General features: G+C 43.3%; 1 pseudogene; it reads left to right on the forward strand.

Annotated features, from left to right (window-relative positions):
• Nucleotides 1-1,381: 1,381 nt before the first annotated feature.
• On the forward strand, nt 1,382-1,874 carry LOC150069325 (protein Hikeshi pseudogene; annotated as a pseudogene).
• Nucleotides 1,875-6,374: the final 4,500 nt, after the last annotated feature.

Consider the following 6,374-nt stretch of genomic DNA (forward strand, 5'->3'; position numbering starts at 1 on the left):
CCGGGAGTTTGGCCTAGTGGTTAAAGTGCTTGCCTAGCATGCATGAAGACCCGGGTTCGATTCCTCGGTACCACATACATAGATAAAAGCCAGAAGTGGTGCTGAGGCTCAAGTGGTAGAGCTCTAGCCTTGAGAAAGTCCAAGGACAGTGCTCAGGCCCTGAGCTCAAGCCCAGGACTGGCAAGAGAGAGAGAGAGAGAGAGAGAGAGAGAGAGAGAGAGAGAGAGAGAGAGAGAGAGAGAGAGAGAGAGAGAGAAAAGAAAAAGAAAATAGTCTGCTCCTAAAAAAAAAAAAAAGAATGGGTGGAGAGGGGAGCAACATGGAGTTATGAAAACAAAGCAGATTCCCATCACACCTGATCTGGCAAATGGGGGTTTATTTGTAGGATGGAATATTTGAAGTTTCTTCAGACAAGGAAACTCTAGAAGAACTCATGGCAAAAAATAAAGAAGCAAGGAAAATTGAAGCTATGCCTTCTCAGAGAATGACTGAAAAATACTAATAGAAGCAAGTTTCATACATACATTCTCATTTGTATTCAAATATTTTAACAAATGAAATTTAAGTTATTGAAGATTTCTTCCTCCTGCCTCGGACATCCCATGTCTTTAATGCATGAATCAAGTCCCAGTATTACCTACACACAAACTCAGAAAAGATTCTGGTTAGGTTTTCTTTACACCTCCCACCTCCCCTGCTCCCCAGTTATCAGAGTCTGCCATGTGCAGGATGGTTCTGGGTACTAGCTCCGGGGGAAGAGACTCAGAGTAGCCCCAGCTGCCTGAGGTACTTCTCTGAAAAGTGAGCCAACGGAGCTACCAAAAGTTTAAAAAGCAGCCCCCAAATCAACCACTATGGGCTTGCTTCTACATGTCTCGTTCCAGTTGCAGAACTTCTAGCTCAGTACTTCTCAAATGATAGGTTATAAAAGTTCCAGTGTTTATTTTCAGGAATAATAAAATGGAGATGGGAGAAGATAAGAGCACATCAATTTAAAACGCAAGTATTAAATTCATCAACAATAGGAAATTAATTTTTCGCCACAGCATTATCCATTTTTCTGAAAGCTCACTTTCAATTTCCATATTTTCTCTTGTGTCTGCCCAGTCACAGCATTTTCGTTGTGGCCCGTTTGGTAAACCAAGCTTTGAACTCTTGAGACTGATCTGTAAGCGCTTGGAATAACTGGTAAACAGACAGAAAATGTCATTAGAAAACCCTAGGCATGGGTGTGCTGGTTAAGGGGGAAGGGTCAGAGGTCGTGGGGAGCAGAGAGCCTTCCATGCCTCTGGCACTGTCGCTATGTAGTGGCTAGAAGGCTCCTCTGCTCCTTTAAGATTGTAGCCACTGGGTTGAAGTTTTCCTGTTCCAGGCCTCCACCATGTTTGGCTGCCTGGTGGCAGGGAGGCTGGTGAAAACAGCTGCACAGCAGGTGGCAGAAGATAAATTTGCTTTTGACTTACCTGATTATGAAAATATCACCATGTTGTGGTTTTTATGTTGGGAACATAAAATTCCATTTCCTGAGGGAATGGGAGGATCTGACTACTTTTCCTATCTGGGTTCCAATGCAATGCCAGTAGGGTAATTCCTAGGATTTGTTATGAATGGAAAACCAAGTGCCATCTTCAAAACTTGATGTCTTAAATCAGTTCACACAGAACATGCTAGACAACGGCTCCAACTTGGCTTCTCATTTGCTGTGTCCCAGACCCAGATAATGCTGAGGTCCATCTGAGATGTTCATTCCAGCAAATGTGCTTCCAAAATGGTATGAAAACTTTCAAAGAGGACTAGCACAGAATTTGAATAAAATGATTTTAGTAGGTTTTAAAAATTGTCATTGTTTGAAGATAAATGACCCTGAAGTCTAAAGAATCATGAGGTCTAAGTTTTGAAACTGCATAATGACTGGAAATATTTATTTAAAAAAACTGCAAACATTGAAAATTGAAAATGTTTATTATTGATTTTTCCCTTTTACATGTAAGCTACTATCTGAGGCAAGCTTATTGTTCTAGTTACCATGAATTTTATTTAAAAAATAAAGCCTATTCATAGTAAGAAAAAAGAAAGAAAGAAAAAGAAAACCCTAGGCGTGATGCCTCAAGCTAATCCTAGTTACCAGGGAGGTGAGAATCAAGAAAAAGTGGTTTTAGACCACCCATGGCATAAAATGTTGAGCAACTGCATCTCAAGCAATAACTGGTTGCAATAGAGTCTACCTGTTACCCCAGACAATGACTAGGAGCAGTGGTATATAACTGACATCCCAGCAACAGGAAGAGAAGTGTAAACAGGAAAGCCACAACCCTGGAGGAAAAGTGAAACCCATTCTCAAAAAATGGCCAAGACAAAAAAGGCACTGGAGGCATAACTTAAGTAGAAAAGCATCTGCCTTGCAATTAAAATTGAAATTGCCTTGAGTCCAAGTACTGTAGTCCTAGTACTACAAGGAAGAGACAGAGAGAAGGAAGAGGGAAGGAGAGAAGGAAAGAAACAATGTCTATGTGTCCAGGCACCAGTGGCCCATACCTGTAATCCTAGCTAATCATGAGACTGAAACCTGAGGATCCAAGTTCATCACCAGCCCAAGCAGGAAAGCCCATGAGACTGTTTCCAGCCCCCCCCCCCCCCCCAATCATGGAGCTTGAACTTTGGGCGGGCCTGGGCACTGTCCCTAAGCTCTTCAGCTCAAGGATAGCACTCTACCACTCTAAGCTACAGCACCACTTCTGGTTTTCTGGTTAATTGGAGATAAGAGTCCCACAGACTTTTGTTCCCTGGTCTGTCTTTGAACAGCGATTCTCAGATCTCAGCCTCCTGAGTAGCTAGGATTACAGATGTGAGCCACCAGTGCCAGCTCCATGAGACTCCAATTAACCACCCTGAGTTCAAGCCCCATGACTGACCCCCCCCCAAAAAAGTCATCTAATAAGCCCCTGAAGGAAAGTCTAATCTTCAGTGGAAAACTGACACTGGAGCAGAAAATCGAGCAAATGAATAGGCGATGAGAAATGGATTTGCAGGATCTTGGAGAAAGAGAAATGTAGAACCTACTCAGAAAAAAAATTACCAAGACATTGAGAGACAATATATAAAAATAGAGCTTTTATGCACAACTACAGCCACCCACCCAAGACGCCAACCTATTGTCTATAATGAAAGCCCAGGAAACCAGCCCACGATACACTCAACTTGCAGGACCCAGACTGCTGTCCTCAGTAACAGTCCACAGAGCTGGACGATAATTTACATGTCCATCAACCACAGTGGCTAGGAGATCTTTAATATTAATGGCATCCCTAAATTTTTTCTGCATTTTCAACTTTGGACCAATCAGAACAAGGAAAATAGTTACCTGTAACCAAGTACCCTGAATTCTCTCACTTCTACTTATCCCACCAACCCAGCTCTAACGGCACACTCCTGGAGCCTACTCTGTTCTCCACGCTTGTGGTCTCCTCTCTTCTGGGGGCCTTTAAGTTTCTCACAAAACACAAATAGTAGTGGTCAACTCCCTCCCTCTTGCAAGCTCCAAGTAAACAGCTATATTTTCATTCAGTGGGTTGTTTATTTCCATGCCATCCTTGGCTTTATTTGCTAACCTCAGTTCTCTGATAGATCTTCCTTAGACATTTCCGAGAAACCAGGATACTCTTAAGACCTGAGTCCACTTCCATTTCTATTTTGAAATCTCTCTCCCGCCTATCTAGTCCTGACAACTCTGTATCTAACATGGAATCCAAATGTCTGTTTTCCCTGATCTCTAGCATTGCCACTGGAGTCCAAGGAACTTCTGGATCACCACAGTAGCTTCCTCCTTATCCTTTTCCGCTCCTGCTCGGTAGAGTCCATTCTTAGCAGGGAGAGAGATCTATACATCAAATACATTGTTTCCTTGCTTAAGCCACTGAAGGCCTTCCATCTCCTTAGAATAAAATCCAAACTCCTCCAGCATCTGGCACATTCCCCCTCCAGCTCGTCCATTTCAGCCCTCCTGTCATCCTCTACCCGAAAACAATGGCCTACTCCAACATGCCAGACACACCCCCATCTCAGCGCCCTTTCACCAGCTGTTTCCCTCCTCTGGGGATATTCTGGTCCCTCACTGCTGCATGGCTGGCTGCTTCTTGTTGCTTAGCCACCACCTCTCCAGAGAAGCCAAGAATCTCTGAAGCCTACCATTGTCTTCCATTCACTGTCACGTCACCAGCTCTATCTCTGCACAAAACACTCACTGTTGACTTGTGCATCCATTCTCCCTCTCCCTGTAGCAGACCAGATCTTCCTATATTGTCCTGTTTTACCACTGAATTCCTTAGATTTAAAACTGGTTTAACCAGACTTAAAACATAGATTTGATTCTCAAGAAGTATACATTGAATAAATGGGTGTGAATGAATGAATGCATACATTGAGTGATGTCAGGTGAACAGATTTTTCCCTGTCCATACTCCAGTTTGAACCTAACTCCCATGCACCATGAGGCCCAAATGAATTCCCTGGCAAGTTGTCCTCTTCTGCCCATGTGATACATCTTCCCCTCTACAACCAGAGTTCTGTGCATGGTCTGAGGCTTCATTTGAATTCGATCTTATTTGCCCCTGAAGCCTCTCTCGTATTTGTTTCCAAGTCTTGTTAAACTCTTCCCTGACAAGTGTACATATCACACACACACACACAATCTCTGTACTTTCTATAAAACAGTGTCCAGAACATGATAGAAACCCAAGGAATCATTTTCAAATACACTTTTAAATGTATATGGAAGAAAAGTAGGATAACATGGAGGTAAGTTGGGCAAATCAGCACCAACAGTTAAATAAATTCAAAGAGAGACTTCAAACCCTTGCTAGGTCATGTGATTCCTTGCTTGTGTAGGGGGCCCATAGGAGCCAGTGGCCATTCATTGCTTTGCTTGGTACAGAATCTGTTTCATCTCTTTTTCCTGTCGGAACTGCAGCCTACATGCTGCGCTCCAGAGGTTATAGATGAGTGTGGATCAGGCTAACACGCAGAGGCAAATGGCTTAGATGACCAGTAGGCAGCCAGCCGGCAACCACAGCTTGAATGACATCTTTTCTTTTGGCAAAGAAAGTGGCTTTACCACCCCAGTCCTCACACACCAGTTTACCCAGTTGGTGAAGCCTTCTTGCTATTTTAGTAGCATTATCCTGCAGGAAACTCACATAGTAGTTGCTCCCCTAGTGTTTGGTTTGTGATCAGGGCTATTTCGAAAGAATGTAAAAGAGCTAAAATTATGTTTTGATGAGTGCATTTTCAAAAAAAGGATCAGCAATTCCACAGGTTACTCCGGCTTTCTTCCCCATCTGCTGTGACAGCAGGTGTGATTTCACAAGCCCACTCCCATCAATCATCCTTTCCAACCTGTCTCTGGTGCCTGACAAGGTGTTTATGTGCATTTCATGGAAACCATCACTAGATCTTGTGAACAAATAAGGCTGCCTTCCCACAATGCTCTGAGGGAAGGCTTCCATGGAAACCCAGGTGCCAGGTTCAGGTGGATAAGTCACTTCATCTCCACAGACTCACCTTCTTCCAAGAGCTACCAACTCAAAGCACTTCAGGGACAAGGCAGGTAAATCAAGGTACAGAACCTCCTGGTAGAACACAGCAGGGTGTGGATCCAACCATAGCCAGAGTAATTAATGCATGCTCCATCTAAGAAGTGCTCCCATTTACTTGACACAAAAATGCGCAGTGAAATGCAAGTTTTGTACAGGCATAAATGTGACCACCAATTTTCAGTCTATGTAAACTTACTAAGTCAGTTTTGAAACCTGAGACCCCCCTCCAAACATCTTAGGGTTCATAAAAGTGGGGAGCAAAATTGGAGCTAGAAATGATCAAAGGATTTAGTCTAACCTTATCTTTGTCAAATAAAGAAGCTGAGAGCTGGGAGCATGGCCTAGTGGTAGAGTGCTCACCTAGCATGCATGAAGCCCTGGGTTGGATTCCTCAGTAATACATACACAGAAAAAGCTGGAAGTGGTGCTGCGGCTCAAAGGAGTAGAGCTCTATCCTCGAGAAAGCCCACGAACAGTGCCCAGACCCTGAGATCAAGCCCAGAAGTGACAAAAGAAAAACCAACTGCAATCCAGAACATTGATAGGCAGAAGGATACACAGAAAAATACACAAAATACAACTCCAAGTTGGATATTCCCTCATCTGCTGGCAATTGCCATTCCTTCGTCAATGCTCACACAGTCTTTTTCGGTGTAGCTTCATATCAACATCCTCACTAGAGGCTTGTTGATGTTAAAAGCAAGAGAGTCAAATAATAGAGGATGAATTAAAATGTTACCCCCCAATTCAAATAGAGCTTAGTCACTAAACATGGCCTCAATA

Source organism: Megascapheus bottae, chromosome 1 (assembly GCF_031878675.1).
Source record: "Megascapheus bottae isolate mThoBot1 chromosome 1, mThoBot2.hap1, whole genome shotgun sequence".
NCBI classification, from domain to species: Eukaryota; Metazoa; Chordata; class Mammalia; order Rodentia; family Geomyidae; genus Megascapheus; species Megascapheus bottae.